The sequence below is a fragment of the Suricata suricatta genome, chromosome 9, assembly GCF_006229205.1.
Source record: "Suricata suricatta isolate VVHF042 chromosome 9, meerkat_22Aug2017_6uvM2_HiC, whole genome shotgun sequence".
NCBI lineage: Eukaryota > Metazoa > Chordata > Mammalia > Carnivora > Herpestidae > Suricata > Suricata suricatta.
This window is the reverse complement of record NC_043708.1, coordinates 63,966,753-63,980,276: the sequence shown is the minus strand read 5'-3', so window position 1 is coordinate 63,980,276 and position 13,524 is coordinate 63,966,753.

The following is a 13,524-nucleotide window of genomic DNA, read 5'->3' as shown; positions in this document are numbered from 1 at the left end:
ACTATGAAAACAACTCCCTGATGACCCAGCAATAGCACTGCTGAGGCTCTACCCAAGGGATACAGAAGTGCGGATGCATAGGGGCACATGTACCCCAATGTTCATAGCAGCAATGTCAACAATAGCCAAATCATGGAAAGAGCCTAAATGTCCATCACCTGATGAGTGGATCAAGAAGAGGTGGTATATATATATACAATGGAGTACTACATGGCAATGAGAAAGTATGACATATGGCCATTTGTAGCAAAGTGGATGGACCTAGAGGGAGTCATGCTAAGTAAAATAAGTCAGGCAGAGAAGGACAGATACCATACGTTTTCACTCATGTGTCTAACAGGAGAAACCTAACGGGACTGTGGGAAGGGGAAGGGGGGAAAGAGTTAGGGAGAGGGAGTGAGGCAAAACATGAGAGACTCTGGAATACTGAAAACAAACTGAAGGCTGAAGAGGGAGGGGGGAAGGAGAAGGGGAATGATAGTCATGGAGAGGGGCACTTGTGGGGAAGAGCACTCGGTGTTATATGGAAACCAAGTTGCTAATAAACCATTTAATTAATTTTTTAAAATGTGCTTTAAAAGACACATCAAAATTCCAGAAGACACCAAAAAATTTTTCAAAGCCTTTCTAATTTTAGTAGAAATTAAATTATTCATTTCTTCTTCTTGGAATTTTTCTATCTTTGGACTGCAAAGCCTTACTGAATTCTCGAAGAGTAACTCCCTGTTAATTGGTTAACTAACTATAACCCACAGGTAAAGTCTCTCATAACAAGTACATAAAAAACAAAGGCTGTAGATAGCAGAGAGTCAGAAGAGCAGTGTTTTGTTACTCTTTTATTAGAAATAATATTCTTAATGTGTACTTTTTCTGATCTTTGAATTTTAATGGTCACTAAAAAAAAAAAGCTGATTATGTCCTTTTTGCACCTTGGGGAGAAAAGGTGAGAAGTGATCAAGGAGATCAATTTAACTTGGCATCAAACAAACAGCCATGAACTAGTCTGTCTCATCCTTGCCTTTTCCTCCAATTCTTTACTCCCCCCTTCTACCTTTTCACAAACCAGCTAAATTTATCAGAAATTAAAAAGACTTGTTTATTTATGGATGGTTCCAGGGCTGAAACAATCATCACCTTTCCAGTAGAAACCTGGTAACTAGTTTTCTAGCCCTGGTCCAAAATATTCTCCTTCCTTCACTAGATGCAAGTATGGCCACCTTTCAGACCTCACAAATCCCACTGGAAAAGACTTTTCGTTGACATAACCATGACCACAGGGAAAAATGCTCCTTTCAGTCATCCCACATAAAGCTGCCATCATATCCATCAGAGGAACAGATTTCTTGGAGACTTTTCCCTGATGTCAGTGCAGTTCATAAATAATTGTTTCCTCACAACAAAACTCCTGTACTTAAACTCTTCTAAACTAGGAGTTAAGATATATTCATATAAAAAGCAACAGAGGGGCTCTGGCTACAGAGAGAGGCCATTCCTCTCTGAGTGAGCAGCCCTCTAGCTGAGAGCTGGTAACCACCTGACTTAAGGCAACCTGAGTTATTTCTGCTTCCTGGTGCTAGATGACTATGGGTTGAGACTAGGTCTCCTTCAGCTGCTATGGGTTATTCAGCTGAACCTCCCTCCCAGAATGCACCTCTCCTCATTCTTCTACACAGCACATCCATCTACCTACTCAGTGTAAAAATCCATCCTTAAGTCCTTTCTGATCAGCTATCCAAGGGCAGGGATCATGCCTTCTTTCTCTTCTTATCCCCCTAACATACTAGCATGTACACAGAAGGCGATTTAGAATTGCTTTTAAAATGTGAAAAAGGGCAAGGGGATACAAAGAGACAAAGAAGGGGGAGAAAGTGAAACATTTTTATTGCTGACTTTTAAAAAGAGTATTTATCAGGCACCAGGGTGGCTCAGTCGGTTAAGCGTCTGACTTCAGCTCAGGTCATTATCTCGAGGTTCGTGGGTTCGAGCCCCACATCGGGTTCTGTGCTGATGAGCCTGGAGCCTGTTTCAGATTCTGTGTCTCTGTCTCTCTCTGTCCCTCACCCACTCGTGCTCTGTCTTTCTCTGTTTCAAAAAAAAATAAATAAACTATATAAAACTAAAAACTAAAAAGAGTATTTATCAGGGCGCCGTGGTGCTGGCTCAGCTGAATTACAGGCTTTGGCTTTGTAGGCTCGAGCCTGCCAGGGCAGAGTCTGCTTGGGATTCTCTCCCTCTCTCCCTCTCTCTGCCCCTCCTCCACTCATGCTGTCTCTCTCTTAAAAATAAATAACCATTATTTTTAAAAAAGAATATTTATTAAACCAAAAGTTTTTAAATATAAATTTTGGACTATCTTCCCCTAAAATTGAACTCTCACCAGCATTTCCTCTGTCCCTTACTTTCCAGCAATGTTGCATGTATATAATAGTGTGTGTGAACATTATCTCAAGAAAAAATTATGATAATTTTAAAAGAAATTAGAATGACAACTCTGCCAGAAAAACAATATTTGAAGCAAAATTACATATTTCTTATACTCATTGCTACATCCTCCTTATATCTTGGGCCTTCACACATCTTTTATGATTTTAGAATACTTTTGGCAATATCACTGCATACGATATTTCTTACCAACCATAACCTGTACCTCAGGAGATAATTCTGGAAATCTTCCTTGCAAAGCTCTTTAAGCAAAAAATAGCATTCCTTCTGTGGAATCCCAGAATGTAAATAAATGTTGCATATAAAAAGGGCACCATGATCATGTAAGTTTGGGAAACTTGGGTTAAATAAATTTAAACAAGTTACTTTATTGCAGAACTTCTTAGAGAACTTCTGGTATGTTAAAGTGCACTATGAATCACCCAGGAGAATATAAAACAGCATTTCTCAACATCTAACAGAACTATTCAAGGAACACCTTTGAGGGCCAGGAAATGCACTTTGTAGGGACTAAAGTATCTCTCCATCCAGTGTCCCTTTTAAGTGATTCAGTACAGTTGTAGTCTAAATTTTCTTGCACATCAAAATGATTAATACAAAACTCTATTTGCCTAGAGAAATTTTCTAGTGCCCTTGGATAACATGACTACTTTAACTTAGAGAGCTTATTGAGAATTAATGATCAACTTGGATTACTTGAATAACATGAAGGTTTAGACACTGAAAAAAATTTCTGGTAAACAAAGCATTCAATTCTCTCTTCGTCACCATCTCCTTCATCTGCTTATTCTTTAATTCTCTTCAAATTAAAAATAGAGAAAAGAAAAAGCCATGTAAATGTGCTTGGTGTGGTTCTGATAAAATAAACATGGGCAGAATGTTCAGAAGTTGGTTCATTTGATGTTTATCACAGCAGTTCATGGACCCAAATTCTCAGACTTTCTGTGAGCATTGAAATTTTTGCAACTTTAAAGTTCTACCTTCTGGGGCACCTGGGTGGCTCAGTCAGTTAAGTGGCCAACTTCAGCTCAGGTCATGATCTCACACCTTATGGGTTCGAATCACATGTTAGGCTCTGTACTGACAGCTCAGAGCCTGGAGCCTGCCTCTGATTCTGTGTCTCCCTCTCTCTGACTCTACCCCGCTCACACTCTCTGTCTCTCTGTCTCTCTCCCTCAAAAATAAATAAACATTAAAAAATTAAAGTTCTACCTTCTTCAGATGTTTATCCTTATTTTCCCAAAACAAATTAGACTTCTTTCAATATATATATATCATGTCATGAGATGAATCTTTTCTTTTCCTCCTAACAGTATCTAATGAGTATCAAGATTTTTAATAATTAAAAAAAGAAAAATAGTATATAAGAAACTCTATCTTTTGATGTAACCCAAGAGGGATATTAAATATACTGATTACGAGTGTTGGTAAGGGTTTTTCACCATTAAATCAGTAAAAATGGTAATGGAAATAATCTTTGAGGATTATTCTTTAAACTTTCAAGCCACAATATCTTGGGATGATGATGCATCAAAAACCTGTTGGAAACAAAAGTTTGGATTCATAGTGGCATGTGGATACCTGTTTTTCCCAGCAAAATAATTCAGCCATTGTAATTATTTTTAACAGAACTGGGCTTCACACTGAGGGATAATGAGCTGGAAAATGTATTTGTTTTAAATAAAGGCATTTTCACACTACAAGAACACACAAACATCTATGAAACCCAAATGCACCCATCCAGCATGCCTGGTAAAAGAGCCAATTTGATGTTATTTCCAACTGTGTAGAAATAATTTGCTACAAATTCAGGCTACAATGCAAACAGGTGTTACTTAAAACACACACACACACACACACACACACACTCACACACAAGTCTGGAATTGCCAAGAGCTGGGACATCTGGGAAACTTGAAGATGTTCTTTTTAAATAGAATCTAAGCTTCTAGACCTATTTGGATCCTGACTGCAAGCATTACCTCAAGGTTGGTCACCCATAATCATAGTACCAACTGGTCCTTCAAATTACTATTCAGATTTCATCGGAGCTGTGGATTTGTATTAGCGACATGAAAAATCACGGTACTCTGAGACTGTGTGCGATGGTGATTCAAAAAGCCACAAAGGGGCAGATAGAGGATGTCAGATGCAATTAACCTTCAGCCTAAACTTCAACAATTTCATCCTTCAAATCAAATAAAGAGACAAAGACAAAACGAAGAAAAGAAGAGTGGAATGGACAGTTGGTAAAATATAGATGGAGCAGTTGTAAGGAGAAGAGAAGGAGAGGATCATAACACTGGAACAATGAGTTGAATTACTCCACAAGAACACAGAATGCAGTTCAAAGAAATGAATTAGAAATTTACAAGTTTCGAAGGGAAATTTTCCGGGGTGGAAAAATAATGTAAGCGTACAAAATTTAGACTAGTATTATACACAGGTGGGGTGTTTAATAAATCTTGCTCAGGGGCGCCTGAGTGGCTCAGTCAGTTAAGCATCCAACTTTTCATTTCAGCTCAGTACATGATCTCATGTTGATGAGTTCAAGCCCTGCATCAGGCTCTGCAATGGCAGTGTGGAGCCTGCTTGGGAGTCTCTGTCTTCCTCTCTCTCGATCCCTCCCCTGCTCACTCTCTATCTCTATCTCTCTATCAAAATAAAGAAATAAACATTATCAATCAATCAATCAATCAATCAACCAACACTGCTCACTGTTAATGATTTTTGCTTGGATCTTCAAGCACTTCCAGTACTCATCCATATTTCTGACTACAGTTTATTATTAGATCTTACTGGGTTGTCAATGAGTTTGATTATACCAAACCTTCTTTCTTGTAGATTTAGTTTTAAGATACTATTCCAACTTTTCCAAGGTGGAGAAGAGTTTTTCCCACACCACTAAGCAATTCTTATACATTAGCTGGGTATCCTACAATTGAAGTTAAGTCTGACACAATCTACCTGCAGATAGCATCAGATCCCTCATTCCTACAAAACTGCCCCACACCTTCAGATGCCAATTGCAAGTATAGATTGTCACCTGTGCTTCTGACCCATAGGCCACAGATCACGATTTCAATGATTCCTCGGTAGGTTTGATTAATTTACTAGAGTGACTCACAGAACTCAGGGAAACATTTTACTTACTAGATTTATTTACTTACTAGTTTATCATTAGAGAATGTATTCAAAAACAGCCCAGCAGAAGAGATACCTAAGACAAGGTATACAGGAAGGGGCAAGGAGATTCCATGCCCTCTCCAGGAGCATCACCCTCCCTGCACCTCCATGTGTTCACCAACCTGGAAGCTCTCAGAAAGAACCCTGTCCTTTATAGTTTTTACAGAGGCTTCATTACATAGGCATGGCTGATTAAATCATTGCCATTGGTGACTGAACTTAATCTCTAGCCCCTCTACAATGGGTGAGGAAGGAGAGGGGCAATAAAAGAAAAGTTCCAACTTCCCATGGTCACTTCTCCAGGCTACCATTACAGATCCTTAGGTGATCAAGGGGCATTCTACAAGTTGCTCTATTAACATAATGAAAGACATCTTTATCACCCTTATTACTTAAGAACTTCAAAGGAACTCTGTATCAAATATATATTTCTTATTATTTAAGTAACAATATATGTTTCCTTCTCCTAATAATCTAAAACACCTTTTTACCACCAAAAATGGGTCCCTCAACAGAGAAATCTACTGTGAAGTTCAAAGGAATTCACTAATACTAACAGAACTTGTCCAGAATATACTACTGTGTCCTGACCTGATTCTCAGTAAGGAGTTTCCAGGTAATAAATAAAGAAGTCCAAGAATGCACTTGAGAATAACCCAGACTACCAAAATCCATTTACCACTTGAAAAGGCAAAATTGTCTAAGGCAGTTGTTAGCATAGGCTGAGTCATATTTTCACATGACTAATTTATATACAGTCCAAGTGCTGAAATAAATGTAATTAGGTTAACTTTAAGTACCATATACAATGAGACACATACCTTCTATTTTACACTGTGCCATACATATGAAAATGATCTAGTTGTACAAAAATTATTTTTACAAAATTAGTTTACTTTGAAATTCTGATAGCTGAACTCACCATATGAGGCAAATATTTTCATTTTAGAAATAACATTGCTGCTCTCTCTGGGGTTTCTTGATCAATCTGGGGAAAGAAATCATGTTTTTTATAACACAGCACAGGGATGTTTGAAAATGTAAAATACAGTATTTGAATTTTATCGCCACTCAGAGTTTCCAGGATAGGATCTTCCTGCTATTAAGTTGTCCTGAGAAGAGTTTACTACCTTTTTCAGGCCTTGGAAAGCAAGCTGTCAGCTACTGAGACCTAGTTATTTATAATTAATCCCAACTTCTTCCAAGGAGTTTGGGTCTCATTACATGCAGAACCCATAGTTAACTAAACCAGTGTTGGTTATGGGTTTGAAAATCCAAGGGGCAAGCATTGATAAAAGATTAAGCACTCTGTATCTAGACTGGAAAGGAATTTCAGATTTCTGGGGTAAAATCAAGGAAGGAGAGAGGAATTAGGATTCTGAATAATGTAGGCACTTTTATTCCAACTAAAGAGGGACATTAGAGAACAATATTGAAAAGTAACTATTAGTTTCTTGCAATGGACTGAGGAATTTGAACTATGAACTTATTTTCTGAATAAACTGCATGAGTTCATTTTGAATAAGAAGAGATACTTTCACTATTTTTATACTCTATTATTTTCAAACAAAAATTACATATGTTTTTTAATACTTAAGATGTTTATTTTTTTTCAAGGTTTTATATGTGTGTCAAAATGAGGGATCACAAACTTTCCAAACACAGAAATGTCTTGTTCCTTCCAAGTAATGAAAGGTCTTGTACCTTTTAAGAATCACTATTTCCTTGTATTGACTTCTCAGAGAATGAGGCACACAGTGAACTCTACCGCCTCAATCAGCAGCCAGAATTTGTCCTTGCTAAATAAAAAGTCCAAAAAAAAAATGATTTCTGCTAGTGATATAAGAGTAGAGTACATTTTAAATAAGAAAACTTTCATACATATCATTCTATCTTTATCATATGGTTCTGATTTGTTTGTATAATCAAATTGGTGTTTTTATTTGTGTATTTCTATAAAACAAATATCTAGGGGAAAGGTAGACTCATCTAATAAGCCCCCCAAAAACAGGGAATGATCCAGCCACTTAGTCTTTTAACCTGCTTTGAAGCAGTACCTAAGTTCTTATTGTATCAAATTGGAATAATACCTACTTCTATGATTTCCACAGGGATATTATGAGGATAGAAGGTAACCAGAACATTTGAGGTTCTATTTATTCACTGAAGGAATAACTTGTTAACTGCTTTTTTTATATAGGTTTTTATTTTTTAGCTACACAGGTAATATTGATGCTGGCTGGGTGAGTCTGAGTACCCAGAGGGGGCCTTGTAGGAGCAGCCAAGAGGGTTCTTGGCTTATGCAGGATAGAAATCAAATACCAGCCAAGAGAAAGTGAGAGCAGAGTTTACTGAATGCATAGAGAGAGTACAGATATAGAGCATCTGGGAGACTCAGAAAGGAAAATGTCTCACCTTTGCTTGGGACCTGGTGTTTTTACTGAAGATTGCCATCCAGAACTGGTAAAACAAAGAGAAGCATTTAGGTATCCTCTATAAGTCATTTATGCCCTGGAGCCAGGGGTCTTGGTGAGCCAGTGGTCTGAGAAACATACCTGATGACCTTACCTGGTTGCTCCCTGATGTTATCTACTGTGCTGGAAGACTCCGAAGAAATCATTAACTCTTCAAGGAAGACATACATTATCTACACTATAAGGCATAGGTAGAATGGGCATGCAGGTCCTAGAAAGAATAGGAGGAAAATGATCAAGAAAAGGCAGTCCTTCATGCGGTCTCTTCAGTTTCCCTATCTCAATGATACCAAAAGTCTCAGGTTAAGAAATTTATGAAAAATAAAAATCTCATTTTACCTCTCCCTTACCTATCAAATTCTTCTCCCTCTTTGAATATTTTCAATTACTAGAGATTTTTTTCTCTATGTTTTAGCCATTAATTTCTAATTTTACTGCATTATGATAAGAGCATGAGGCCTGAACTCTCTTTTTTTCTGAAATATTCTGAAGTTGGAAGGTTAAAGGAGCTTTATTAATTGTTGGGGGTTTTGCATATTTTTCATGAAGGTTTGAAAAGGATGTATGTTTTCTACATATAGGTTACAAAGATAGAAGCAGAAATCGAGATACATTAGATCAATATCATTGATTGTTATTGTAATCCTATTTATTTTTAACTATTTTCCTTGTCAAAAGGATCTTTAACATTCTGAGAGAAGTGTATTAAGGTTCCAATTCCCTTCAAAAGAGTTACTTTCTTTGTATTTTTAACAAATTTTTCTTCATGGTTATTGCATTTTCTCAGTGAGCTGTTCATATTTTAACATAAAATAATCCTTTTGTTTATCAAATATTTTTCACCTTAAATCTATTTTATGCTGCACTGCCATACAAGCTTTAGTTTTGTTAGATCATTTTGCATATTTATTTTTCTGATTTTCAAGCTTTCTGTATCATTTTGTTTTGTGTTGTCTCTAAATCATACCTAAATATGACTCTTTATCCAATTTGAAAATCTCTATCCTTTAAGAGAGAAATTATATATGTTAACAAATACTTTCTTAATAAGCATCATTAAATAATATTGAAAATTATTACCCATTATAAATATCATAACAAATACTACAACTAATGACATATTTGTCAATATTTCCACTGCCTAGTTTGTTTTCTATTGACTATACTTTCTTGTCCTCTCTTGCTCTCCTTTGTCCCACTGGCATTTTTGACTTCTTAATGTTTTACTTTATTCCCTTTCTTCAGTTTGAAAGTTACAGAACCTATTTATATTACTCAGTGACTACTTTTACATTTTGTCCCACATATTTATATTTTTCAGACACAACTGCAATAAGATCGTATCTGTACTCTCTTGCTGTACATAGGGAAAACCTGGGCATTCTCTAACTTTCCTTAACCCTGCATATGATATAATTATCTAATAATTTGGTTGCAAATTAACTTATTTATATTGTGTATGGCACTGAACAGCTGAATGTTTTACTGGAGTTTGCTCACCAACATTTATTGTATTCCATATCTTCCTCTTTCTGCTCTAAACGCTTGAGGTTTTGTGAACTGCTTGAAGCCTTATGCCTAAAAATGTGAGCTTTGTCCTCATATTTGAATTATAGTTAGGCTGTACATAGACTTCTAAATTAAAAATTACTTTCACTCAGAGAATAGTATGAAGGCTTAAAAAAATAAGGAAATCCTGTCCTATGCTACAACATGGATGAACTTTGAGGACATGCTAAGTGAAATAAGCCCATCACAAAAAGACAAATATTGTCTGATTCCACTATGAAGTGTTTATAGTAAAAAAAAAATCATAAAAACATCAAATTAAAAGGTAGTTGCTATGGACTGGAGGAAGAGGGGAGGAAGAATTTATGTTAAATAGATATGAAGTTCAGATCTGTAACATGAAAAAGTTCTAGATATCCCTTGTATAGCAATGTAAATATACATAATAATACTGAACTGTACACATATAAAATTGTTAAGATGGTAAATTTACTGTGATGTGTTTTTTACCACAATAAAAAAAATCATCACTCATCTGTTTGAAGATACAGCTCACCTTTCATTTTACATTGAGGGTAGTTGATTAGAAAACTCTAATGCTAATCTGCTTCACACTCTTTAGTAATTAAGTCTATTCCTTTATAGAAGCTACTTGGATTTTGTTTTCTCCTTGATATTCTAATCTTACCATGCTGTGTCTAATTCGGTGTCTTTTTTTCATTCATCATGTTCAGCCCTTCCTGATCTTTCACTATGAGGTATAAGATCCTTCTTCAATTCTGGGAGATTCTCTTCTATTATTAACTTGAATATTCCATTCCCTCCTTCTGGAATTTCTCTGAAGCCTCAATTTATTTCTTAATGTCTCCCAACTCTTCTTTTGTAGATATCATGTCTTTATGATGGTCTCTATCATGGACAAAGTTCTCATCTTTATTTTCCAGACTGCTAATTTGCTCTTTATATATACCCATTTTATAGTTCAGCCCATCTACTGAATTTTATTTTGTAATAATGCTTTTAATTTCCACACATTGTTTTTTATTCTTAAATTATTCTCTTTTTATAGCATCCTATTCTCTTTTTTTTTTTTGAGAGAGAGAGAGAGAGAGAGAGAGAGAGAGAGAGAGAGCGAGCGCATACATGCATGTGTACATGCATGAGAGTTGGGGAGGGGCAGAGGGAGAAAGAGAGAAAGAATCATTTTTCTTTTCATTCTTTTTTAATGTTTATTTATTTTTGAGAGAGAGAGAGAGAGAGAATGTGAGTTGGGGAGGGGCAGAGAGTGAAGGATACAGAGACTCTGAAGCAGGTTCCAGGCTCTGAGCTGTCAGCATAGAGACTGATATAGGCCTTCAACCTACAAACCGAGAGATGATGCCCTGAGCCAAAGAAAGATGTTTAACCAACTGAGCCACCCAGGTGCCCCCAAGAGAGAGAGAATCTTAAGCAGATTCCACACCCAGGTGGAGACCAACAGAGGGCTGGATCTCATGACCATGAAATCATGACCTGAGCCAAAATCAAGAGTCAGTCATTTAACCAACTGAGCCACCCAGGCACCCCAATTGCAGCCTATTCTTGATTTATGAATGTCTCTTGAATATCTCTAAAGATACTAAGAACAATTTTTTAAATTCTTTTTTAATGCTCTCCAATGTTTTTTTGTCTTTTAAATCTCATGTCATCGGGCTTTACTACCCACTACTCCTTTTATTATTGTAATTATTATCCTCCAGTTCACCCACTTTCATCTCTTGAAGAGTGTAAATATCTGGTTCATTGTCACTCTATCCAATAGTCTTATTTCTTTAACTCTAGACAATTTCCATATCTTCATGGATGAACTTCTTCCTTCTAATGATTTTATACTCCACCTTAGCCATTAACACTAATGTTTATGCCTTAGACTTTGCTAACAATTTCAACCTCTCCATGATCTCAATTTCACATATCTCATCCTCAAACTGTGATATTGTAGCACTCTCTCTAATGCTCCAATTTTAGCAATATCTTCATCCAACGTGGATCTCCAATCCATTAATCTTATTGTATTTTCATTTTCTCTCACTCCTTGGATGCTTACCTTCCCTTCTAAATCACCTTAAATTTCATGGTAAATCATTACATTAACTCCCTTGCATATGTTTTCAATTCCTTTGCTTTGCTGCCACTTTATTATAGTTATTTGACCAAATCACAAGCCTGCATAAATCCAAATTTATGTCTCCTTCAAACCAACACCTCAGCAGCTGAACACAATTGAATGATGTCACTATAAATTTAAATGGACCCTTGATGTACGCAGCAATCATACAATATTCCCTAATTCATTTGTTCTGGTATTCACAGATAAGCATCTTATTCCTTTCAAATATTTCAACACATCCATTCACAAACACACTCTCACCTGGTGACTTTGTTTCTTAGTTCACTAAGAAAATTGAAGCAATCATAAGACAGCTTCCACATATTCTCTTCCCATGTACTAGCAGATTTCCACCACTAGACTTCCCCAATTACCAATACCTGCACCATACACTCTGCTTTCCTACCTTTTACTTTAAATAAACTACTGACACTCCTGTTTAAAGCCTAGCAAATCCAATCTTTCAAGGACATAATTCCAGAACTCTGCTCTCTCTCTTCTATATCATCAAAGTCTTATTCTCTACTGTGTCTTTTATTATCTGCAAACATATGTTTATGTCTTCCATCTTTCAAAACAAACATATTTTACTTCATTAATGTGTTATGTAGCACTAGATAATGAATACAGTAATGATACATTCTATATAAATGATAGCTTCGAACATACTAAAGCAAATATTAACTCATTAATTTTATTAATTTTAATAGACTACTTGGGAATTGGGGGAAGACAGAAGGAAATTTCAAACATAGAGTATTTTTATTTTAAAAAAAACAAAAAGTGAGAATAACATGAACACAGAAACAGGGCTTTGAACTCACTATCCTTGGAATGGTCAGAGAAGCCAGCTTGGTGGGTAAAAATCAAAGCATTAAACTAGTTTTATCCTTGCAAAGAGCCTAAAAGCTTGAAGTTAAAATCCCAGACTTCATCTATAGTGAGAGAGAAGCCATCCCATACTTTCCTAAGTGGAAATTGGCATGATCAAAATGCCTGGGAGGTTAGGTAACCTCAAACTCAGAATGCTGATTGCAGAGCTAAAACGGTATTATTGCAGCAAAGGAATAACTAAGGGCATCACTGGACATGAACAGTAGAAAAAAGGAAAACTCTTGACTTGTGGTAGAAGAGTATAGAAAGGATAATCAATAAATTTTACTGTAAATTTTTAAGATATATTTAACAATATTTCCTTATTTTGATTATGTTACCTTATGGCTTGAGATCTGAATATAATTGTCTTTACTTCCTTTTTTACTTCCTGAGGAATTTCCAGTTTTTAGAAGACCTCAGTTCTCAGAGCCAATTTTAACTCCTTTTTCTGCTGGATTGATTCAATTTATCCTCTCACTCTTCCACCTGTATGGTCTAAGTTTATAGCATATTAACACAGACATGGAACTTAGTCCCCTCCTTTAGTTTCCTCTCCCCCCAAAAACACATTAAACACTTTAATCCCTTACATCAAGCTTTTGAGTCTTATATACTAGGTTTTACTAAAGTTTGGGGAGAGGTGGCAATAGTTCACACAATCAACAATGTGATATTAAACATTACACATCCTTGTTCTTTAACAAAGTTGCTCAGCAAATTTTATCCACTTGGGTTCCAGGTTCCTGTCATATTATTTTGCTTCTTTCTCTCTCCTCTCTTTCATCTCCTCTCTCTTGTTCATCAAAAGAAATTTATCAAATTATTTTCTGAAGCAAAGTTGATCCCTCCCTCAGAGACATTTTAGTGATGCTGTTAAGATAATTAGTT